Below are 26,082 nucleotides of genomic sequence, written 5' to 3'. Positions count from 1 at the left end.
CTTATGTCTCATTGATCATGAATGAAATACTGCATGATATACAGAGGAGTTCGGCCTGAGCAATCGGCTAGGCTAAATTAAACGAAGCAAAGCAAGGCAAACGGTGCACCGGAAAGAAATCACAGAGCAGATACAGAAGGCATCCAGAAGAGGGCGACATCATCTAATAAAAAGCGCAGATGCAGGCTGGAGGCTTCGGACAACGGGATCATTAGGAGAGGCCTCTAACAGAACTTTTAAGCGCTAGAAGGTAACATTAGGAAACACAAGCCTGATCATGTGAATTATTTGCCCAAGGTCACAAAGCTAGTTAATGTTTACTATCTCTGCCTTCCAGTTCAGCACTCTGGGAGGTCTGTTAGCAGTCCTGTGAAGGATGCAGCAGACACAAGGAATCAGATTAGCCTAAACCGGATCATGAGCGATATTCATACTTATCATCCCTTGTGCCAGTTTTAAGCCCTTATCGTGTTCACCTGAACACTTTGTTCGTCACGAAGACGACGTTAAGGTTTGAGGAAAGAACCAGAGATGAAAAATTTACACACTGATAAAATTATAAAATCGTGCTGAAGCAGGGGTATCTTTACCCCCCAAAAAGAAACTTTAAGCTCTAATCCTTTATATTTGTTCTGAGCACGTGTTGATAATGTTTGTGTGAAACTGTTAGCATGATGTCAAAGGTACATTCTGTTGACCATCCGGTTGAGATAGAAGCATTAGACAGATTAGGATGCTTTATACTGAAGCCACAAAGAAAGCATCGCAGTAGCCAACTCTATAAACCAGGGCTCAGCAAACAGGCCTAGCGCCTATTTGTGCAATGAGTTTTATTGGAACACAGCGATGCCCGTTTGTTTACACATCATCTGTGGCTGCTTTCAAGCAGTTGGGTTGTTGCCACAGAGTCACATGGTCTCTTAAATTTGGGCTCTTAGCCTGCAAAGCCTAAAATACATATACTAACTGGTCTTTTACAGGAAATGTTTGCCGACCCCTCCTATAAAGCAATGTCATCCAATAAAACTCTCCACGATGATGAAAGTGTTCTATATCTACACTGTCCGATATGGTAGCCACTGGTCCCATGTGGCCACTGATTCTCAGGGGTGGAGGCTTACGGGGGTTCTGATGCCTCTGTGACTACTACTGTCTCCTTGATTATCCTCCCCAGACTCGAGCTTGGAGAAGCAAGGGTTACCCCTGTAAACCATCACAAATCCCTTAGCAACTTCTGCAAGACTTCTTTGGGAGTTTCCATTTGACTCCTGTAGTCACAGTAAATACATTACAAAGCTTTTTCATTCCCAAAGTTAATTTTCCTGAAAACCAACTGTTGAACATGGATATTTTCCCACAAGACTCATTGGGTTTTAATTTTGAGCTCCAAAGAAAAATGCCAGTGAAAACTATATCATTATTAGAAAGTGCCTTCCATTTTCAAATCTTACCTATGTTATTTTCAACAACTCTAGGTTTCAAATTCTTTATCTGTAACATAAAAAGCCAGAGCCCTGCAGTCTCAGGTACCACGATTTCTGGGATTCTGGGATTTCTGCTCTTTGAGCTTAGAACTTTGGGAAAAGTCCACACCACAGTGTAAAAAGACACCCGAACTCAGAGTCTAAAACTGTCACTGACTGACGAGAGTAGATTCTCAGAGGATGCTTCATAGAATTTTAGCTCTATCTTTTTAAAGGCTGGAGGTGATTGCAAAGTGTACTGTTGGACTTGGAAGAGGAAGACATTGATCATTGCCAAATGGCCTGAAGAATCTGTAGAAAAGCCAGAAAAGTGATGATAGTCTAGGGGAAAACAGAAAAGAGGGAGGGGAACCCCTTCCCAAAGCATCCACTCAGATGAAACGGGCTCTGATGCAGGAAACCAGATATCCTGGGCTGGTCAGATTCGCCTTCTCCATCCGCATCAGAGCCTGATTGAAAGACCATCAAACACAGACTAAAGACATGGCCTGTGTCAGATAACACGGGTCTTCTATCCCTGCAGCGGAGTTTTCAAAAGGATTTTAATGCGTACTTTGTAAATGAAAACCTGGAGGTTTCAATTAGACAACCACAGCCCTGAGACCATCCCGTTCTGAAGTGGAGAGGGGGAAATTAGTGAACGGAGTCATATAGTAAGGCAACTTTATTCTTTTTTGACATGAGTTTAACAAAAAAAAAAAATAATGACTTTATGGGCAGTTTGCAATAGGTTTATAAAAATAAGTCCCTGAAATTTTATACAAACTATGATAATAAGCATGGTATATGCTGGGGTTTTTTTTTTTCCCCCTGTAATGGGATTTCTTAGCTTTCAACAGCATCTTTCACAGGGGTTCACAATCCATAAAAGGCTGACAGTCCCTGGTGGTGGTGGGAGAGGAGTTGCTGAACCACCATCACGAAAAGTTATTAATAAGGGGAGTCAGTGTTCTTCGCAGCTGAAGTAACCAGAGAGGCCAGCTGTGAATGTGGGTAATCTGTGATTGCTGGCTATTTGGTAGGATTTTATTAACTAGTTATTTAGTGTTGAACTACCAAGGGAATGGGGTTTGAGCTAATCTTGAGAGGGTTACTGATAGCAAAGGGACCACATCTGGGATGCAGTATATGATTCCGAATGACAAGACCTGTACAAATCAAAGCACTGCGGAGCAGAATCCAGAAATCTTCCACCACAGAACAGAATGAAAGTGTTGACATTGATTTAAGTCAATCTTTTTCCTACAATCACATAGGACATAAATTAAAACCTCTTTTCTCATCCGCAAGACAGACACATAGTAGGCAATCAATGGGTGATGACGTGATAGTGGTGGAGGTGATGCAGGTGATGTCATTTATTGAAAGAGTCCAGAGGGCATGGGTTATTATTTTGACCTGGAACAAGTCTTCCCAGCCCAACCATATCTTATCCATGCCAAACACCTTCTTCATAGAGCCTTCTCAAAGACTCATGGGATTTCAAGTGTTCATACTGAAAGGAAAGTTAGAAATCGTTGACTCCAATGCTCCTGTTTTGTTTTGGTTTGGGTTCTTTGCTTGTTTGTTTTGATATGTTGTGTTCCATTTTTATTCTTTTTTTAAAAAGACTTTAGGGACTTCCCTCGAGGTCCTGTGGTTAAGAATCCGTCTTCCAATGCACGGGACGTGGGTTCGATCCCTGATCGGGTAACTAAGATCCCACATGCCACGGGGCAACGAAGCTGGCACGCTGCAACTAGAGAGAAGCCCACGCACCGCGAGGAAGAGGCCACATGCTCCAACTAAGACCCTACACAGCCAAAAATAAAATAAATAAATGTTTTTTAAAAAAGACTTTCATTTTTACAGCAGTTTTGTTCACTGCAAAACTGAGAGGAAGGTACAGAGATGTTCTATGAAGTATCCCCTGCTACCACACGTGCACAGCTTTCCCCTTTCTTAACATCCCTCACCAGAGTGATGCCTCTGCTACAACTGATAAGCCCACGTTGATGTAGCACCCAAAGTCCATAGTGTACACTAGGGTTCACGCTTGGTATTGTATATTCTGTGTGTCTGGGCAAATGTGCAATGACACACATCTATCATCATCGTATTGTAAAGGGTAGTTCCACTGCCCTAAAATTCCTCTTTGCTCTGCCTATTAATGCCACCCCTTGTCCCCCAAACTCTGGTAACCACTGATCTTTCTACTGTCTCCATATTTTGCCTTTTCCAGAATGCCATCTAGTTGGAATCATATAGTATGTAGCCTTTCCATATTGGCTTCTTTCACCTATTAATATCCATAGCTTGATAGCACATTTCTTTTTAGCACTGAATATTATTCCATTGTTTGGAGGTACCACAGCTGATTTATCCACTCACCTACTGAAGGACATCTTGGTTGCTTCTAAGACTTGGCAGTTATGAATAAAGCTCCTATAAACATCTGTGTGTAGGTTTTTGTGTAGACTTAAGTTTTCAACTCCTCTGGGTAAATACCAAGGAGTATGACTGTTGGATCATATGCAATGCTCTTGTTTTAATAGATGTGGAAAGAGATTAAAGGAACTTTCTCAGAGTTAAAGGCAGACTTCCACATCACTCCTCCCTCCTCTACCCCCCCCCCCAAACAACCACAGTCTTTACAATTCACCTGGAAATCATCCACATTCTGCTCTGTGACACCTTTTCTAATAAGCAGGTGTTGAGAGCTTTTGCTTTCATTTTCCTTTATTTCACCCTGGGTGGTTAAGCCTTATTTGTAACTTTTAGATTAAATTTTCTGAGCTTTGCTCTGAGCACTCAGGAACTGTGTGCTAACTTGACTCACTCCCAGCTCCTGAGGGCCACACCAAATGCACGGAGCATGTGCTTGTTATCAAGAACATTTATTCAGAACTTCAGACACATCCCTATTAGTATGAATCACTAAGCTGCTTGTTTGCCAATAATGTGCACTAGAAATGAACATTTGAATGCATAATATTTGATTCTAATAAGCCCAAACATGAGGAGTATGGTTTTCTCTTCAAGGAAAAAAAAAAAAAAGGCTGAAACCATTTTGTAAAAACTCCCTGGCACTATTACTAGTTGCTTAGAAGTCCAAAGTTTGTTCACCTCACGTCCACTGCACACACACTCCCCTTTTCCAAGTAAAACCAGGGCGTGTCTCAACTAGAAGAAAAGTACAACAGATATCAAGTGCTACAATCTTTTTTGTTTAAGGTTGCATTCCCCCGCCGCCCCTCCGTTATGAATGCAACTGGTACCTGCGAACATCATGGCTTGTTTGACTGGACACCTATATGGAGACCTTTCCCTTGGGGGAGCACCATGTCCCTGAGTTACAGACACCAAAAGTCTATTATCCAACCCCTGGATTTTTTGACTGAAAGCTCATTAATATTCATTCACTGTTCTTCACAAATAATCACCATGCAGATTACTTTAAAAACTAGCATCAATGGGTAGAAATAACAACAAAATTTTAGTTCAATAAAGGAAGAACGTCTCAGAATTCAGAGCTGTTAAAATATCAAATAGTCACGTTCATGCACAACCAAATTGAGGGATATTCTGCAAAAGCTCGGGTCAGGGCTCTTCACAAGTGTCAATGCCAGGAAAGAAAAAACAGTAATAAGCAGAGAAGTAGTTCTGTATTAAAGGAAATTACATCAACTGGATTGACTACAGGCTAGATGAAAGGAAATACAATGCAAAATATTTTGTCAAATACTGATTTGACCAAAAAAAAAAAAAAAAAGCCATAAAGAAACCATGATTGGGAAAATGGGAGAAATAAGTATAGATACACAGTTCACATTAAATAACAGAAGTGTCTCAATGTTACGTTTCCTGGGGGTCGTGATGTGTACATCAGTTCCCCAAGGTCATAGGAGGGAGGGAGGATCAGAACTCAGCCCTTTGGCTCCAGAGCGTCCTAACAGTTTCCTGAAATAAGGTGTTTATACAAAGACTATCAATCACCAGTAGTAAAATTATCAATTCAACTCACCTAGCCAGGGAAAGCTTCACTACTGGCTACCTAGGTATAGTGACCTCATTTTGGAAAGAATGAGGAGAAAGGAGGCTTCATAGGCAGGAACAAATATGCATTAAAGATTTACTCTGTGCCAGGCATTAGGCCGTGCACTTCCACACATTATCTCATTTAATCTCTCAGTAGAGCATTAAAAGGAATGAAGGGCTTCCCTGGTGGTGCAGTGGTTAAGAATCCGCCTGCCAATGCAGGGGACACAGGTTCAAGCCCTGGTCCGGGAAGATCCCACTTGCCGTGGAGCAACTAAGCCCGTGCGCCACAACTACTGAGCCTGCGCTCTAGAGCCTGCGAGCCACAACTACTGAAGCCCATGTGCCTAAAGCCTGTGCTCTCCAACAAGAGAAGTCGCCACAACGAAGAGTAGTCCCTGCTCGCCCCAACTAGAGAAAGCCGCGCACAGCAACGAAGACCCAAAGCAGCGAAAAAAAAAAAAAAAAAAGGAATGAAAAGCATATCCTGTTAGGCAATAAATTAGTGCTACACGGAGGCAGGAGACAATCTGGGCCCCAGATTGAACAGCCGGAGTTCATCCCCTTGGACAGATGCTCCAAAATAACAGGAAAGAGGAGAAGCTGAGCCCTACCCAGATAAGAGAAAAAAGACCACATATTCCTCATTCTCGAAGTCAAGGAGACCTTCTCGACTACACATGCGCAGAAAGGCTCCCCGGAGGTCAAAAGGGACGGGGTGTCATCTCATAGTAAGTGATGCCCACTACCCATAGGCCTCTTCACTAGAATCCGTCTTGGCTAAGAGAGGCGCACGCACACAGGGGAGGACCCTGAGATACACCAAATACGCACTCAGAACCAGGCAAAGTAAGATGACTGGCCAGAGGAAACCCAGAAGAAATGCCCCATAAAAGTGATTCAGACTACCATGGGGGCGCAACTCTTTCTGAGCCCGCCCGTGTGTCTATCCACACGTACTCTTTTTCCTCCTAATAAACACTTTATTTGTTTCACTACTTTCCGTCTCTATGTGGAAATTCATTTCTACACAGCTGACAGGCCAGGGCCTTGTCACTGGCCACTGGTGCCAGGTGGTCTAGTGACTAGGATTCGGCACTCTCACTGTTGCGGCCTGACCTCAGTCTCTGGCCGGGAACCGAAACCCTGCTTCAGGCCAAGGCCACCCGAGATCATATTAACCTAGAAACAAAAATGGTTGCTCACTGCAAGAGGGAAGGACTTCACGACGCTCAAAGGAGACAAGCTCCCTCTCTCTCTGTGCACACTCAACCACCATTCAGCAGCCTCACTGCTTCACTCGTGTTGTCTCGCTGGGTTTGTCATCTGAAGATGGTGTGTCTTGCTGTTTTCCTCAAGCCTGTTGTCTCCAGACCACCTTACCAGACTTGGACGACTGGCACTGAGCTCTGATCTGTCCCCGTCCCTCCATAGCACTGAGTAGATGCCCTGACCCCTGGAGCTGCTCCCTGTACACTTATTGAAAGAAATTGCAGTCAGAGAAGGTAGAAGGAGACCTTACTGGAGGACGTGGGAACAGCATTCCCCAGGAAGCACCCCACAAAATTACCTCAGCTTTAATTGCTTAATTGGAGCAATGGTATTTAACAACTTAATTAAGTTATTCAAGTGCACTCCAGGAGGCACTGTAGCATCCATCTTTCCCTGCTGCAAAGCTAAAAGAACTTTTCATGACTTAATTGAAAACATGTTCCTCAACTTAAGCTGCTTTGGTGCAGCTCTGAATCGAAATGCAAGTCATGAATTCCACCAGGGGTTCATCTAGGCCTGTTGATTCTGGGGCTTAAGTTTTTCAACGTCTGGTGGAGCCACCTGAGGATATTCTTAGACTTGTCCATGTTTTTATTCTGTGAGCTAGGTCTGGACTAATCTCTCTTCCCTCACTCTTACATTTCCTAGCGGGCATTTAGCTTCAACCAGCAATAGGTTAGCCAGGGTGCAATTTCAGGTTTGGGGGAGCTGGAGACTGTTAGATTTGAATCACATGTAATTCTCTCAAGCACTACAATTAAACCTACTTATAAAAATATGTTAATAATACAACGTCATTAACACTGACATGTCACAACACACATACAAAAACATATAATGTCACGATACCTTTCGCAGTTGTCAAAGACTTAAAAACTAAAATTCTAAATTTGGACTTGCTGACATTCAGTTTTCTTTACCTTAACCTTTGACTTTTGGAATATTTCTTTTCCTAGGAATTATAAGTGGGGCGGGTAGAACTGTAACAAACTAGAACAGGTTATTTCACGTCCCTGATCTCGTGAGCCTGGAGTCAGTAATGTTTGACCTGAAATCACAAGGTAGAGAGGAAGTCACTAGGGGATGGGGAATGGGGATATGGAAGGGACAAGAAGGGCATCTCAGGGAATGTAAACAATATAAATAATGGTCCTGTGGCACTCCCTTCAAGACGTCAGTTGATTAGATGCAGGAATCTCCAGCCTCATTCAAAATACAAAGGAAATTAAAAATATATATAATATTATAATATATATATTGTTGTTTCATGTTAAATACACAGCTGAGCCCAAAAGAAATGGACATCTTCATATGCCAGAAATGAAGAGGGAACACATCCCCGTGAATATATGCGGTTTTTAAAACCACATAGTCCTTGGAAGAAACTGGACCTGATATATATCTTAAGGGCTGGCAAGTTCATACCTTTGTGAGAAAGGAATTTAAGCCTCAGTCCCCACATATATCAAGGAGTAGGAATGAGCATTCTGCTTAGCACTGACTGTCCAAAAATGTGCTGAAAAACTCATAAACACCTGAAAATCTCCTTCAACATGCCCAGGGTTTCAGGAAGAAGTGAGCTGACTTTCTCAGGATCTCAGAGACAGAGATTTCAAAAGCCACTGCCACATACAGAGAGGTTTGAATGTTGAGCCTGTACCAGTACAGAACCAGCCACCTTTCCATTACCAGTGTAATATGGGAATCTGGAGCTGAGAACCTAGTGTCAAAGTTGGTTCGCAATCAGTGGACTCAGTAGGACTTGGGCAAGGGCAATGGTGAACCCTGTCATCAAGAGAACTCTCTAACCCAGGGCACGGACAGAATTCCCTCCAAAGATAACCCTTCCTGAAGATGAACTTGTAAACCTAAATTATAAAACACATGAGGAAATACAAAGCAAAAAGGGAAAGTCCAAAGATCCCAAAGTGGAAGAATTTATGCTTAATAATGAGTATTGTTAAATAGATTTTCAGCTGAGTATTTTAATTGTACAAAGAGATAAAAGGAAATGTAAATACAACTTTTTAAAAGGTACAGAATAAACAAGAACAGGTTGACTTGAAAATGAATCAACTAGAAACTTCTAAATGTGAAAGATACAGTGGTCAAAATAGAAAGAGTCATTAAACTGGCTAAATAATAGACTAGACTTGGATGAAGAAATAATTCATGAATTGGAATATAGATCTGAGGCATCCAGAGAACAGTATAGACAGAAAAAGAGGTGAAAAATATGAAACAGAAGTTAGGAATATGGCAGCTAGAATGAAAAGTTCTAACCTATGTTTAACAGATGCTCTAGAATAGAAGACTAAGGAGATTTGGAAAGAGGAACTTTTGAGGTAACAGTGGAGAATTTTCCAGATTTGAAGAAAGTTATGAGATGTCAGATGAAAATGCACAAAACTGAACAAAATAAATAAAAACAAAGGTTTATCTACTGCCAAACCATCCACAATAAACAGAAAATCTTGGAAGCTCCTGGAGAGAAAGGATAGGTTACCTGAAAAGGATCAACAATAAGACAGAATACTTGTCATCAGCAACCATATATGCCAGAGACAATGGCTGAATATCTTAAAAATGATGAAGGAAAATAATTGTCAGTCTAGAGTTTTATATCTGGCTTAACTATAAGAATTTAGAGGAAATAAAAGCACACAAAGACAAGGAGGTAACTTTCCAGAGACCCTCACTGGATAAGTCTACTGAAGGATACACTCCCACAAAATGGAAGTGAGTAGCCTACACAAAGCCAAGGTTAAAACAGAAACAAAGAGAGAGAGAGAGAGAAAGGAAGAGAGAGAGAAAGAACAAAAGAAAGAATGAAAGAAAGCAAGAAATAAAGGAAGGAAGGAAGGAAGGAAGAAAGAAAGAAAGAAAGAAAGAAAGAAAAGAAAGAGAAAGAAAGAAAAAGAAAGAAAAGGAAGAAAGGAAGGAAGGGAAGGGAAGGAGGAAGGAAGAAAGAAAGTTATAAGTTGTTGAGAAATATTTAAAACAAAAGCTTCTCCCAACCCAGAAAACTTCTCCCCAAAGATAGAAGAGAAAGAAAAAAATATATTATTGAATAATCATTAAACAAGAGTGTGATGCTGATCACAGGCAACATCTTGGCTGGAGATTGCAAAGACAGAAGAAAATCTTACTTTTTTTGTATAGCTAAGTAGACACAACCCATTACATTCATATTTTCAAGATGAGATTGTTAAGCTTATTTTGTCCTTACAATTAGAAATAGGGTTTGCCATTTGGAGTCAGGGGACTGCTGAAGTTAGGCCCGTTATCTCCCCGGTTATTAGCACCTGGGTTCCAGAGGCATTTTTGTCTCTGAAGTCCTGTGACCCCAAAATCATACCTTGAAGTGATTAGCTTCTCCCCTTGCTCAAAAAATCCATTCAAGTTTAAACGTTCAAATTTGTATGTTCAACTCAGATGTTCAAAGCATTTTAGATCAGTAGTCAGGACATATCTTCCCTGTCCTGACTGTGCCGTTAATGAGCTGTGAGGACCCACGCAAGTGATCTCCTCTCTGGTATGAATGCAAAATGAGGGAGCGACGCTGAATAATTCCTGGTCCCTCGGCTCTCAGTCTGTATGCCTCTATTTAGGACACAGTTCAAATTGGCTGTGTGTGATGGACTCCTATTCCTGTTCTTGAAGAGCCTTAGGGCAGTTCCATCCTGGAGAACAGAGCTCCTTTCAGTCCAAATGCAAATAATCCACATGAGAGTGAGAATAAATGAGCAGCTGCCGTCTCTTCAGCCCGTGGGTAGTGGCAAAGCATTGAGAAGGCAAGAGCACAGGCTCTGGTTTGATTCCAGAATAAGACTTTGACGTTTGCACAGAAAAAAAAATCACTAGTGCATCAAACCCTGAAAGTTAGTGTCTAAAAACAACAACCACTTTATTTGCTCACAATTCTGTGAGTCTACTTTGGCCTAGATTCAGCTAGAAGGTTCACCTGCTGGTCTTGGCCTGAGTCACTCACATAGCTACAGTCATCTGAGAGCTCACCTGGGCTGGATTGGTCTAAGACAGCACGAGTCTAACATCTGAAAGCTGGTATTGTCGGCCAGGTGGTCTGTGTGTCCCCAGAAGGCTCCTCAGAGCTCCTTCATTTGACAGCAGCATTCCTAGACGGTGAGAGCACAAGCTCCTGGGCAGGGCCTCTAGAGGCATAGCCTTGAATTTGAAAGTTGCACATCATTCCCCTGTCTTCTATCCCTCAAGTAAGCCTCAAAGCCAGCCAGATTCAAGGGGGAAGAGAAACAGATTCCACCAATGGACAGGAGAGGCAGAGTCACATGGCAAGGGGGAGTGCGTGAGAGCATGGGAGGTATTTTGCAAATGTCTTTGTAAACAAGCGACCACACTCATCACAGGCAGCATCTCTAGCCTAGCGTGAAGCAGGCACTCGGTAAACACTTGTTTAAAGGATGTACGTCTTCATCTGCAAAGGCTGATGGGTCCTTCCCCCTCCTAGGAGATAGTAACAGTGATATAGATTAAGAGATCTTACCACGGACTCAGTCAAGCCACTATTGAGTACAAATACTGGTGCACACCATTAGGGGGTGGGTTTGGTTTTTTTTTCCTTTGGTTTGCAGTGGAATTGTCATTTCCCTTTGCTCCGTGGATACAAAACATACTGAAATGGAACGTCGACCCCACAATAACATCTTAATAACAATAGTTACGTTTCTGTAAGAAAAATACCACAGGTGAGATTTGATTCCCATAGATTCCCTCACGGCAAAAAGAAGATATGTATTGTTCTCTATTTGCTTTCTTACTCTCTTATCTTCATGAGGAAAACAAATTATCAAGTCGATCAAATTCAACAAATAGGTAATTAATGCCTCTTTAGGTCAGGGACATAGTACCTGGAAAAAGGTGGCATGGAAATAACGTGTGCACCTCCTCGCCCATGTTCAGCCCAGGTTTCATTAGATCTGGAGGTACAGAATGTTTCTTACTATTCTCACTGTTACAGCCTCAGAAGTACATGCACCAGGATAGGTTGCTCTAGATACCCTGCCTTTCAGATGAAAAGTTATGAGCTAGACTTAAGCAACTACTTGCTTTTGGGGAGAAGGGAGGGTAATTTGTATTTACATACACTATTCCTTTTTTAATTTTTATTTTATATTGGAGTATAGTTGGTTTACAAGGTCATGTTAGTTTCAGGTGTACAGCAAAGTGATTCAGTTTTACATATACATACATATACCTATTCCTTTTCAGATTCTTATCTCGTATAGGTTATAACAGAGTTTTTCGTTTGTTTGTTTGTTTGTTTGTCTTGGCTGCTTCAAGTCTTCGTAGCAGCACATGGGCTTCTCTCTAGTTGTGGCATGCGGGTTTTCTCTCTCTAGTTGTGGCGCACAGGCTCCAGAGCACATGGGCTCTGTAGTTTGCGGCGTGTGGAGCTGAGTTGCCCCGCAGCATGTGAGATCTTAGTTCCCCGACCAGGGATCGAACCTGCGTCCCCTGCATTGGAAGGCAGATTCTTTACCACTGGACCACCAGGGAAGTCCCTATAACAGAGTATTGAGTAGAGTCCCCTGTGCTATACAGTAGGTCCTTGTTGATTATCTATTTTATATACAGTAGTGTGTATATGTTAATGGTCCGAAGGTTGTGGGTTATTGTTAAACTATTCCTTTTGAATGAAGTGCCTTTCTCCTCTCTTCTGCTCAGCTCAGCATTTCCTTCCCTGAACCCACACCCTACCCCAGCCACGTGGCTGGTCATCCATCTTCCAGACCCTTTGTTGCCCTGAGCATAGCTCCACTACACACCCATCACACCTACTGTACTATTGGTCTACGTGGCCATCTCTTCCAGGACTTTGAGCTTCCTGAGAACAGATAGTTTCTTACTTATCTCTACAACTCGAAGCAAATAATAAATGTGTGACAAATGATTTAAGAAATGAGTGAAAGAAGAAATGAACAAATAACCAGTCAAAGAGCAATAGGTAACCTGCACTAACATTCTGAAGCCCCCAGCATGAGCTGACCTCTACTTCTCATCTCAAAACAACAGAACCCATTCCTCTTTGTTTCTGCCTCCTTCATGTTTTCTGCCTCTAACAGACCTGAAGCAAAGTTTTAAATCTATAATCATATTTTATGTTACCCTCAAGGTAACACAGATGATGACTTTCTATGAAAAGAAAGATCCCTGTTCTTGACTTGGCTTTTTTTTTTTTAACAGAGGGATTGCATTTTATCTTTAAATGCCTAAATGATCCCCTATGTTGACAATAGCTGTTGGGTTTACTTCAACAGAAATGGTTTACTTCAACATAATTTCACTGGAATCCAGAAAGCGTTTTGGGGATATTGGTTTTAATCAGATACAAAATCATATCTAGGGAGGACTGTGCTTAGTAAAACCTTTGAAATGTGTTCAGTCATGGTTTTACCACCTTTGCTGCAGCTGTGCTGGGGAAAAGGCAGCTGGGGAACTCATGTCAGTCTATCAAGGTGGCAGCTTCAAGGCACAGAACCTAGGCCACCAACGCCTGGTTTAGTCATAGACTTACCGGTGGATGTGTCACCAAAGCTTGGGTAATAAAAGCACCCAATCAAAACAACCAAAAACACAGTAAGTCTCCAATGATATGATTTTGTTTAATAATATGGAAGCATTAGGAGATAATGTCTTTGCTAATCTAACAAAGAAAGGCCCTAAATTTCTTGAGGGCAAACCTTACTACATCCTTCTTTATCTCATCATTATCTACCATGACTGGCAGACACAGCGTAAATTAGATACCTAATTAATACTTGTAGTTGAGATAGGAGTATATGAGTCAGAACTTATTTGGAGGACTTCCCTGGTGGCACAGTGGTTAAGAATCCACCTGCTAGTGCAGGGGACATGGGTTTGGTCCCTGGTCCGGGAAGATGCGTCCCTGGTCCACATGCTGTGGAGCAACTAAGCCCGTGCGCCACAGCTACTGAGCCTGCACTCTAGAGCCCATGAGCCACAACTACTGAGCCAACATGCCACAACTACTGAAGACCGTGCGCCTAGAGCCCATGCTCCACAACAAGGGAAGCCACCACAATGAGAAGCCCGCACACCAAAATGAAGAGTAGCCCCTGCTCGCCACAACCAGAGAAAGCCCACATGCAGCAACAAAGACCCAATGCAGCCAAAAATTAAATAAATAAATAAACAAATAAATAAAAGAATGTAATGGCAGTAAACAGACTCATGCAAAAATTGTGGAGTTCCACTTCATTAAAAAAAAAAAGAAGTTATTTGGAACCAAAGTCCAATAGATGCAGCTAATTAAATCATAAAACTTGGACCAGAATTTGTTGGGTGCCTTAAAAGCTTATATCAATGAATTCATGCAAAAATGAAAAGCAGTGAAGACAGGGGGAAAAAAATGAAGCCAAATGAAAGAAAACAGCAAAGTTTCATTGGAGTCCTCACCAGGGGTAATCCTTCTATGGTTCTCCTGAGTAACTACTCTCCTTTTGTTTGACTTGGTCTTTCTAGAATGTTAATAAACATGCCAGGAATTAGTTAGAACAGTGGTTCTCAAACCCAGCTAATTATCTGAATTACCTGGGGTGTTTTTTAAGTGTTCAGATTCCCAATCCCATTTCAGACCCACTGAAGGAGAATCACTTGAGGAGTACCCAGGAGTCTGAATTTTTCAATCTCCCCAGGTAATTCTTATGATCAGCCACTCTCAGAAAACATTGCTTTAGACCAGTGATATTTTTTTTTTTTTTAAAAAAAGACAAACTTGAAGGTGTACTGTTATGGGCTCAATTATGTTCTCCCAAATTCATATGCTGAAGTCCTAACCCCAGTACTTCACAATGTGACTGTATTTGGAAACAGGGTCTTTAAAGAAGTGATTAAGTTAAAATGAGGTCATTAGGGTAGGTCCTAATACAATATCAGTGGTGTCCTTGTAAGAAGAGGAAATAAAGACACAGACAGGTGTGGAGGGAAGACCATATGAAGACACAGGCAGAAGAGAGCCATCTCAAAGCCAAGAAGAAAGACCTCAGAAGAGACCAACCTTGCTGGCATTTTGACCTTGGACTTCTAGCCTCCAGAACTGTGCGAAAATAAATTTCTGTTGGTTAAGCCACCTAGCCTGTGGTACTTTGTTAAAGCAACTCTGGCAACTAACACATGTACCTTCCTCTGCTAATTTGCCAACTGACAAATCTGAATGGCAAGAAGACATTGTAAAGGGTGTCATGTAATAAAGAGGCATTATATTATATTTCAAAAGAAACAACAGTCCTGCTCCAGTAGCTACTTAATTGTTAAGTTTCAGTATTGTTTCAACTTCAGTAGGGAGAGAAGTTGCTGAGGGAGAAGGGGAGGAGAGGAGGAGAGAAACAAGTCCAAAAGAGAAAGGGAACAGTGAAGAGCTGGTAAAATGGGAAAAAGGAGGGACATTCTGGAATATGAAAACTGTAACCCTAAGGAATGAGCTCTAATACAATGACATTATTAGGAAAGAGCCTCCCCAGGAGGGAAACAATGAAAAGGCATGCCCACAAACGCCTTCAAAGTGTAAATAAAGAAGAACAAAGAGTGCTTCCCTGGTGGCGCAGTGGTTGAGAGTCCGCCTGCCGATGCAGGGGACGCGGGTTGTGCCCCGGTCCGGGAAGATCCCACATGCCGCGGAGCGGCTACGCCCGTGAGCCATGGCCACTGGGCCTGCGTGTCCGGAGCCTGTGCTCCGCAACGGGAGAGGCCACAACAGCGTACTGCAAAAACAAAAAAAGAACAAAGAGCTTTCTTTGCTCACCACTCAGTTCTGCCAGGATTAAGTCATAAGCTGCTGTAGTCGCTGATGACAGGGAACTCTGAGAGGAAATTAAGATGATAACAGCATGCTTTGTGCTTTGGACAAGCAGCCTCCGTAGGTAGTTAGGGTTGGGGTTAGTTAGATGACTATCTCAGGGATAATTTTAATTAGGTTTAATTATATTAATTATTATTTAACTAATAATAATTATTTAATAATTATTCTATGATGGATTCTTCCATCTTCCCGTACATAGAAAAGCACTAAAATCATTAGCTTGAGATATCTGTTCCTTGTGACTAGCTGTCATCTTTTACTGAGATGTAAGCCTGACTGCACATATACCCCAGCCGACAATCATGATTAAACTGGCTTCTCCCCCTACCTCTTCGGAGTTTACTCAGAGCTACCGAGCAGCTGTCTCCCAGGCTATAGTCATCAGTAAGGCCCTTGAATAAACTTAAACTCGCAACTCTTATGTTGTGCACTTTTCTTTCAGTTGACAAAAGGTCATAGTGAATTTTGCCTCTGAGTCTTTCCTGGCCAGAGGGAAAAGTTTAATTTCTTTCATTCATTAAGTCAATGACCATTTATAGCCGACCTACTACCTGTTAGACACTCAGACACACTCTGGCAAAGATGATTAACACAGGATATGTGCCATCTAAGAATGCCAGTCTAGAAAAAAAAGAGTTCTAGGCCTTCTTCAAGGTCCAATCCCAAGAAGACATGCTGATACTTTCTTTAGGAGATCTTAGGTTCTACAGCTATTTATCTCTCTGTAGAGCTCCCAGGTTTCCACGCTGGGAACCCATTGGTAATTCCTGCCCCTAGGAACCCAAGGAGCATGTATGTTTCAATGTTTTCAAATGTGCCCCCAGGGGGCTGTGATCAGGAACTGTACTTCTCTGACATTCTGACTCTAGCACAGAGCCAGGCACAAAGCAGGTGCTCAATAAGTATTGAATTAATTAATTAATCGTTCAGACAATCAAATCTATCAATACTAGAAGCCCTCCTAGTGAGTCTGGTACACCTTCCCCCTCCCTTGCACCCTAGATCCTTCTCAGAAGCAGTTTGCCTTACCAGACTCCCCCAGAAGAGGCCACATAAGGTATTATTTGGGAAATTTAGTTAAAAAACAAAATCTCCTCCAAACCTAGAAAACCTCTCCACCAAGGTAAAAGAGAAAGAAAACAATTTTATTATCAAATAAAACCAGAATATGATACTCATCACAGGCAATTCGCCAAAGAGATTGCAAAGACAGAGGAAAGTCTTTTACACAGCTAAGTGGATACAATTCACTGCATTTATGTGTTCAAGACAAAATTGCTAATTCTATCATATCTTTATGACTGGAGGTAGGAATTGCTGTTTGGAGTTGGGGGACAGTTGAAATTAGGCCCATCTTCTCCCAGGAAGCTGGAGATAGGGCCTTACCTTCTTTGATGGTCACATTTCAAAGAGATGTGATCTCAGGTCTGTGACAGAACATTCCTGAGCTGGCAAGAGATTAACTTAGCATTTGAACTTACAGTAGCAAGAGAAGTCCTCCTGGAAGCCCTCCTGGAAGCCTTAAGACTGGCCTGCCCACCTAAACACAAGTGCCCAGGAGCAGTCACAGAACCACAGGTGTTCTGTTAACCAGGTCTCCTGGCCATGGCACAGGAAGCTAAGGTCAACTCTGAGGACAGAAAGGTGAAACCTCTTTCTGAAAAGCTACTTGATAACCTGTTTGACCATGATCTTTAAGCAACATAGCCCATAAAGCACAAATTTTGAAAGTAGACTTGCACTAAAAGCCATGCTCCATCATTTATGTTGTCTGATTTTGAGCTAATTGATGAGTTAATTTTTCCAAAACTCAATGTCCTTGTCTGTAAAATGGAGATGATCCCTTCCACAGAGAGCACATAAGAAGAGTTGTTAAGCACTCATGTTACTATCATTGAAGCAAAAGAATATAGAAGCTTGGAGCACACACTCTGAACCTGCCTGGCTTTCATCCCAGACCCACTTTAGCGAAAATCACTTATCTTGTTGCCCAATTTCTTCATAAGTAAAGTATTTAGAGAAGTATAAATGTGTATACACATATAAGTGTGTAATCAGTGTTGGCTATGATTCTTTTAATTCTCATTAGTGTTTCCAAGATGCTAAAGCAAACCTTCCATCTCACTCCTTTCTCTTTTTCTCCTACTTCTCTCTTCACCTTCACCTCCCTTTTGCCCATGGGGATGGAGAAAGAGTGTTAGGATTATATTCCATCATGCTTTCAAGTTGTTTCTTTCATTTTTAATTAGGTAGAAGCCCCTTGAATTGCAATATCTCTAGACACGATATTATCCAGATTAAACCCATTTAAAAGCAAATGAAAATAATTTGAAAAACCTAAGAAGCACAAAATTCCAAAACTGCAGTAGAGAGAAGGCTTCTGGCTTTCCTCCTTTCTTAATACTTATTGCCTTCCCTCGTCATTTGTTTCTTTTCTTGGCAGTTTCTGAATTAAAGGAGAAAAGCCTAGCCTTTCATGCCATTTCACACCTACTTAACAATTTACATCACTCTTAACAAAGCCAACTATATACCCAGAGACAGAGTGACTACTAATTGCCCTCCTAATACGTAACAGTAGTCATTCTAGGTGGAGACCAGATCTGGGGGCAATGCTCAGCTAAATAAACAACCCTAATCAAGTCCACTGACAAACTAGAGTATTACATAAAGAATATTTTTAAACATCTACATTAGTTGACCAGATGCAAGCCATTTATTCTATTTAGTTGAAACTAAATACAAAGCAAAGCCTTAATGTGTTGTGTAGTGTCTATGGAGATGGGAATTAACTGTCTCTCCGTCTAAAAAATAATGCAGTGTCCTAGAACTGGTAGTATTAACTCCCAGGTCTTAGGCCTTCATCTGTTGAGTAGCCATGATTAAAATTGTCTCCCAAGTTTGATTTGGCCATAGAATAAGCCAGAACTTGGGAGTGGGGGGTAAATAATGAACATCATTTTGGGTACTGTAGTCCAACGGGACAATTTAATCTTTCACTTTTCAACCAGCTGCGTTTGCATCCACTTTCCAAGACTGGCCTCTAGAGATCTGGATCCTATATTTGCTATTTACCAACTGTAAATACCTTGAGCCAACCAATGAAACTCTCTGCACCTCAAATTTCTGTTCCATAAACTACAGATCATGATACTGCAATGGACTGAAAGTTTGTGTCCTCCCAAAACAAATATGTTGAAAGCCTAATCCTGATGTTGATGGCATTTGGAGGTGGGACCTTTAGGAGATAATTAGGTCATGAAGGCAGATCCCTCATGAATGGGATTAGTGCCCTTATAAGAAGAGGCCAGAGAGCTAGCTCTCTTTCTGCCATGACTGGATACAAGAAGTCAGCAGCCTGCAACCCAGAAGAGAACCTCACCAGAACCCAACCTTCCTGACCCCCTGATCTCTGACTTACAGCCTCTAGAACTGTGAGAAATAAGTGTCTGCTGTTCATAAGCCACCCACTCTATGGTACTTTGTTATAGCAGCCCAAGTTGACTACAACAGATACCTTGCCTCATATGGTTATACAAGGGGTAAATGTGACAGTGTGGGTAAAATCTACATTCCTAATCACTAATTCTAATTCCTAAACCCCCTTAAGGCTGTGGCCCATAGCCTACACCCAATAAATGTTGGTTCCCTCCCCTTTCCTTTCCCTTCCAGTCAAAGGGTCTATTTGTCAGGCTCAGACCACAGATTCAATGTCATCCACCCAACCCTGTAGGAAAATAACTTAATTCTGACTCATTCTTCAAATCCTAACCTTATCCTGCTCCCTCCATGGTCCTGTTCATCCTATGCTGAAACCATCTCTCCTTTCTCTGAATCCCTCTATAGCTGTTATTTTGTTCCCATTCACAGTATGCAGGCACATTCAGCTGGTGATACATTTTGCTTAGCCCTTTCTCTGTCTCCATCACTAGATCCTTGAGAGTATCTCTGGTGCCATAGTCACAGTATATGCTTATCTGCTTCTGGGTTCCTCCGCAAGAAACCCTGAGGCAATGCTGGGTTCGAGTGTTTATTAGGAAAAGGATCTCAAGAAACACAAGTGGGGGAAGCAAGGCAGGGGTGGGAGGAATGCCAATAAAGCATGCTCTGATGAGCTGATGGCCACTGTGGGCAGCGAGAGCTCAGTCCCGCTGAGGACCCCCTGAAAAGGAGCCTTCAGAAGTATCCCACCAAGGAATGGCAAAGCTGGAGTACTCATCCACTGACCCTCATCCCTCACTGTTAACGGCTGACCTCGGGGCATCCATTTCCACACTTCCAGCAGCCTTGTACATGCACTGCACAAACCCTTTTGGTTGCAGGTCTCCCTTGCTTTGCTTCTCTTGAAGCAAAGAGACATGAACATTTAAGGTGGGAGGCTGCCAGTGTACACAGGAGCTGTCTGCTGCAGCTGCAGGTGAACTCAGGGATGGGGCTCAATAAAAATCTAGATGGTATTGAATGAATGGAAAAAAATATTGCATAAACACTGCCTATATCTTAATGTAAAGTCACCCATCTAGAAAAGTTACACCATATTTTTTTTTATCCACTATTCTATTTAACCCATTTAACATATAATGTTCTAAGACCCAATTCTGGAGTGTTCTAGAATAGAGATCACGGGTATTTTACTCTCCGATTCTGTTTAGGAGATTGTCGAAGCCCCTGGGTTTTGTAAAAGACGAAGAGGAATGTGGGAGCTGGTGGCTACCAGGAACTTTTCTCAATCATCTTTTGAATATGCTTTATGAATGTACAGTGACTTGTCCAGACCCAAACAGCAAGTCAGCTCTCAGACTGGAAAAACAACTTGGCATTTCTCAAGTTTACCGAAAGCCCAGTCAAGTGAGACAAGTAATTAACCACTCACACAACCCACATCCTTGACTCTCCACCTCACTAACTATTCCGTTCATGCTTCCATCACATTTTCTTTCCTCCTACAAATACTGTGACTTTATGTTTCCACAGAGCTGCTGCTCCAGGAAGACCACAACTCCAGGATTCTACATAGCTTCTCTTTATCCGTCACTGTTTCCCCCAAACACTGTGGGTGGTAATAGTAGAAGCCCATAATTTTGGTGCCAACATGTAATATTTTTAATCAGGCTATACAAGTCACACAGGAATTTCTTGGGGGAATGTCAGCTTTTACATCTTACATTTTTCTACATTAATAATGATAAGATTAGCCTAAAATCGACTAATAAATAAATGCAAAAGCAGTAATAAAACTCAGAGTTGCTTATCAATTTTTATCAACTCCAGTCCTCTTGTTTTGTAATAGCTCTAATTTGACACCTTAAACTAAAGCAAAGATTCTCAGCTCAAGCTCAGAGTCTTCAAAGATTCAGGAACATTTGACCAGAGTTTAGCACAAACCACTGCTCAGAATGAGGGCTTAAATAAACATAAGCAACTCTGGGAAATTGAGTACACTCTCAAAACTGATTCTAAACCAAACTAAAGATGACCATCTTTAAGAGCTATTATTCTGGGGCAAAACAAAAATGTGAAAAGTTTCCTCAGGATTAAACTTTTAAATTATTCCTGTTCGAACTGTTTCTTTTTTATTGTTTTTTAACTTTATTATGGTGCTAAGCTAAGAGGAGATCATTTTATTTGGGTAAGCTGGAATCTCCTACCAGTTTTATTCACAAATATAAAACTGCCTAATGAATGCCAAATATTCTCATCACCCATGTTTTACAACTACCTTCAAAGAACAGAATTTTCAAAATCACATGAAAACCAGGAAGCCTCAAGCAAAGAGCTTACTAACTGCACCTCTTCCTTAGCTACAATTTTTAAGAAACAGAAGAGGGAGGAGACCCGAGAACACGAAAGGGAAGAACAAAAACAAAAGACCTATGTACATGCCAGGTGCAGACTCGGGAAGGTCTGGGCACAATGAAAGCAGAAGTGTAGTGCTGGCTTTAGCAGCACATAGACTAAAATCGGAACAATACAGAGAAAATTAGCATGGCCCCTGCCCAAGGATGGCACACAAATTCCTGAAGCGTTCCACATCTTTGAAACAAACTTATGGCTGCCAAAGGGGAAAGTGGGGACGGAGGAGGGATAAATTAGGACATTGGGATTAACATGTACACACTACTATATATAAAGTAGATAACCAACAAGGACCTACAGGGAACTATACTCAATATTTTGTAATAACTTATAAGGGAGGGACTTGCCTGGCAGTCCAGTGGTTAAGACTTTGCCTTCCAATGCAGAGGGTACAGATTCGATCCCTGGTCAGGGAGTTACGATCCCACATGCCTCACAGCCAAAACACCAAAACATAAAACAGAAGCAGTACTGTAACAAATTTTAAAAAGACTTTAATAATGGTCCACATCAAAAAAAAAAAATCTTGGGATTTCCCTGGTGGGGCAGTGGTTAAGAATCACCTGCCAAGCCAGGGGACACGGGTTCGATCCCTGGTCCAGGAAGATCCCACATGCTGCGGAGCAACTAAGCCCGTGCACCACAACTACCGAGCCTGCGCTCTAGAGCCCGCGTGCTGCAACTACTGAAGCCCATGAGCCTAGAGCCCGTGCTCCGCAACAAGAGAAGCCACCGCAATGAGAAGCCCGTGCACCGCTACGAAGAGCAGCCCCCGCTCGCCACAACTAGAGAAAGCCCGCGTGCAGCAACGAAGACCCAACGTAGCCAAAAATAAAAATCTTAAAAAAATTAAAACCCATATGGGAAAAGAATCTGAAAAACTATATATACATATATATATATATATATATGAATCACTGTGCTGTACACTGTGTTGTGAAACTAACACAACGTTGTAAATCACCTATACTTCAATAAAAATAAAATTTTAAAACGCAAAAGTGTGGAATGATCCCCAGCAACCGTGAGGATCTTGGGAAGTGCTTAAAAATACAAGTGGTGGCCACGAACAAGAGATGTGTTCACAGCTCCTGTGGAGGAAAAAACAGCAAACATTACATCGAATAGACTCAGACACTTTAACAGGCAGATTTCTACCTTGTGGGCTCTTTCTCTGTTTCCTCCTTACTGTACCAACCCCAGGACTGCCCATTTAGAAAGCAATCCTTCAACCACCCATAAGTATGTAACATGACTCTTTTCAAGAGACCATGCTAGGTATTTTGGGAGGTGAAGAAGTAGAAGGTTCTGTCCTTGCTCTCAGAGTGGTTACAGCCTAGCTGGGGACTGGGTTGATAACATTCAGAAAGAAAAAATGAGCACCTCCAAGCAATCCCACGCTGCTGGATTCCAGACTCAACATGGCCTGGAGTGGAGGGGAGGAGTCTGGGGGAAGACTGACTGCCCCTTATTTACCATTTACCTTCTCTGAGCTTCCATTTCTGTACAATGAGGAACCTAGGATGTCGTGAGAGTTTTATAAAGTTGATAGCACAATGTAAGTACTAAATAAACAGCTACTTCCATCGTTATTATCATAAGCATCATCATTATTTAGTAGTATCTCCTAAAAGAAGAACTTCCCAAAAGGTAGGGCAATGTCTTGCAAGTCCCACCCTGGAACTGAAATGCACTTGCCTACTGTTATCAATAGTATTTAGGGAAACTGACTACTTCATGGATTAAACGAATGTTTATTATTTGTTTTCAGACTACATCCACCACAGATAATGTTCTTTGAGACACTGAAACCGAGCTCCCAACAAGGTCAACATTACTCACGTTCGGCAGATGAACAAGCAGACATTTGGGGCCATGCCGTTTATAACTAGTGTCCATCAGTGGGTGATAGGGAGCAGACTGATAAAATAAGCAATGTGCTCAGGTCAAAGTCCCCCAAGGATGGAAGGGCTGGATTACAGAGGCTCTGTGATGGCAACTGCTCGTCAGGTGTCTTAGCAATTTTTCCACCAACTCAGACGCCACCTTCTCCATGAACCCTTCTCAGAGACCCCCAGACAGTTAGCTGCTTCTCCCTAGGAGTTAAGAGTATTTTCATACTATATAGTATAGAATATTATGCTTGGTTATCTACATGTCCTTCTGCCCAGTTAATGTGAATGTTCATCATGGTCTAGGGCTATAACTGAATCAAAACTTGTTGAAACTCAGAAGGTGTCAACTTAAGGGATTTTTTGCCCTCAGAAAAATTAGATGAACCCAGAAGCCCCAGCTCTAGCCACCCACCTGCATCCTACACATGGAAATTTGGGGAAATCCAGTTCGGCCGTGTCCTCCTGCCTGCTTCTCTCCTGGGAGCCAACCCCTGTCATTCCTAGTTTCTCCCAAAATTCCAGTGAATAAAATGTATTCACATAAATGAATAACTGAGTGAGCATTTGGCCCATAGCTGACACTTAATAAATAGTGGTGGAATATATGTAAAGGAGTGAATGAACAAATGAATGAACGGAAGCTAGTCATGGGTACCTCTAAATCAAGCTGGATTCCAGGTTGAGGTGCAGAATACATGAAAATGGACAAGTCAGCACAAGGCATCTGGCTGTCATCCAATTTCCTGATCAGACAGAATAAAAGCCTATATGGCATAGAGGTTACCTACAGGCTGGAATGTTTTCTATTTACTTATTTATTTCTTTTTATTTATTCATTTTTTTTTTTGGCTGCATTGGGTCTTCGTTGTGTCATGCGGGATCTTCCTTGCGGCATGCAGGCTCTTTTTTTGTCGTTGCGGTAGACGGGCTCTGCGTTGCAGTGCATGGGCTTCTCTCTAGTTGCAGTGCGCAGGCTTCTCTCTAGTTGTGGCACACAGGCTCTCTCTAGTTCTGGCATGCAGGTGTTCTCTCTCTAGTAGAGGTGCACAAGCTTAGTTGCCCTGCAGCATGTGAGATCTTAGTTCCCCAACCAGGGATTGAACCCACATCCCCTGCACTGGAAGGCAGATTCTTTACCACTGGACTGCCAGGGAAGTCCCTGGAATGTTTTCTAAACAAAAGAATAAAGATATTATGCCTGAGAAGGAAAAGCAAACCTGGAACAAGGGAAGATTCCTTAGTAAAGAAGCCCAGAGCACTTGCCTGTGACAAGAAGACAGACAGTGAGAAGACTGGATTCCTGTCACCGTTGATGAGCGTGCCCAACGCACAGTGAGGTCAAACGAACCAAAACCTCAGAGTTTGGAGCAGAGAAAGGTTTATTGCAGGGCCAAGCAAGGAGAATGGGTGGCTCGTGTTCAAAAGACACCCCCCCCCCAACTCCCTGATGGTTTTCAGGGAAGAGTTTTTAAAGGTAAAATTTGGGGTGAGGGCTGTAGGGTGTATAACCCTCCTCTGATTGGTTGGTTGGGAGGTAACAAGGTGGTGTTTCAGGAATCTCAGTCATCAGCCTTCTGATTCTGACCACTCTGGGGTCTATGTGCTTGGGCTCAGCCTGAAGTTACCATCCTCAACCCAGGTGGGGACTTAGTTCCTGTAGAAGAACCCAGAGATATATATCAGATTGTTCTGTAAAAGGACACAGAGATGCTTTTGTACCTGGGAGGGCCCTGTAGGGCCCTGCTTGGCTTCATCACCAGAGCAGGCCCCCTTCCCTGATTTACCAAACCCCCATGGCCAGTACTGGAGCAAGGCACAGAATGTGGCTTCAGCTGTGAATCCTCATGGTCAGGGAACCTCTGTCCCCAGCTCCAAAAAAGGGCCTGATTGCCGGTCTTCACTGAACAGAAAATCCCTCCTTTCTCAGAGCCTTGGGGTGGACCTGCAAGCTGTCCTCACATCCCCATTTGCAGCCTCAGAAACCTCATCTCCAACCCCTGCCCCAGAGAGAAATGCCAGAAACATCCACATCATACTGTAAAAGACAGTTTTCCAGAGAACAGTTTTATCCACCCCTCCTTATGTGGGCTTTCAAATGTTCTTTCCTTCTCTGCTGGGTATGAATGAATCACATCCTCAGGAAATACAGCCGGTTGAGTAAATCAGCACTCTGGAATGTCTTTAGAAATAAAGCTAGTTTGGCTGACTCATTGGACAAATGCAGCTGTAACCAAACACTTGAAGTCCTGAAACAGGTATCCTCTGGTATTGATTCAAGGTGGGTTACACTGGTGCCCAGGTATTTGTTGAACTAAGAGGGCAAGGCGGCTTAAGAGCCCTTACTCAGTGGGGTTACTCATTTACCTGGAAAAATGAGGAGAATCAAAACAGTCTGGGAATCTAGCTTTAGCAGTAGCATGGCTAAAGTTCCTTTTAAAGGAACAATATTAGGGAGCTACCAAGGAGAGGCTGTATGTATTTAGAGCATCTTTTATCAATGTGCTGGAAAAATTAAAGAGATTTAGAACTTTGTGTCCAAAGATCAACTCTGAAAAAAAGAACACTATTATTAGTTTATGGTCACACAATTTGTCCCTGGGTTTCAGACTTGATGGAATAATTTAGCATTACCGGGGAATGTGAGTCAAGCTGGGGGCAGTTCAGGAAATCGGGTGAGGCCCATCTGTCCTATGCAAATAAA

General features: G+C 42.2%; 1 long non-coding RNA gene and 1 other non-coding gene across 2 annotated transcripts in view; one reads left to right on the top strand and one right to left on the bottom strand.

The window, feature by feature from the left end:
* LOC125960611 (uncharacterized) overlaps positions 1–26,082 on the bottom strand; it is a 115,796-nt gene that overhangs the window by 29,766 nt on the left and 59,948 nt on the right. The gene's annotated exons all lie outside the window — the stretch shown is intronic.
* LOC117201464 (U6 spliceosomal RNA) lies at positions 21,561–21,667 on the top strand. Its single transcript, XR_004483482.1, has one exon. It is a non-coding gene; the product is annotated as a U6 spliceosomal RNA (small nuclear RNA).

This window comes from Orcinus orca, chromosome 12, assembly GCF_937001465.1.
Source record: "Orcinus orca chromosome 12, mOrcOrc1.1, whole genome shotgun sequence".
Classification (NCBI taxonomy): Eukaryota; Metazoa; Chordata; class Mammalia; order Artiodactyla; family Delphinidae; genus Orcinus; species Orcinus orca.
The sequence above is the reverse complement of the archived record's forward strand: the minus strand, read 5'-3'. Positions and strand labels throughout refer to the sequence as shown.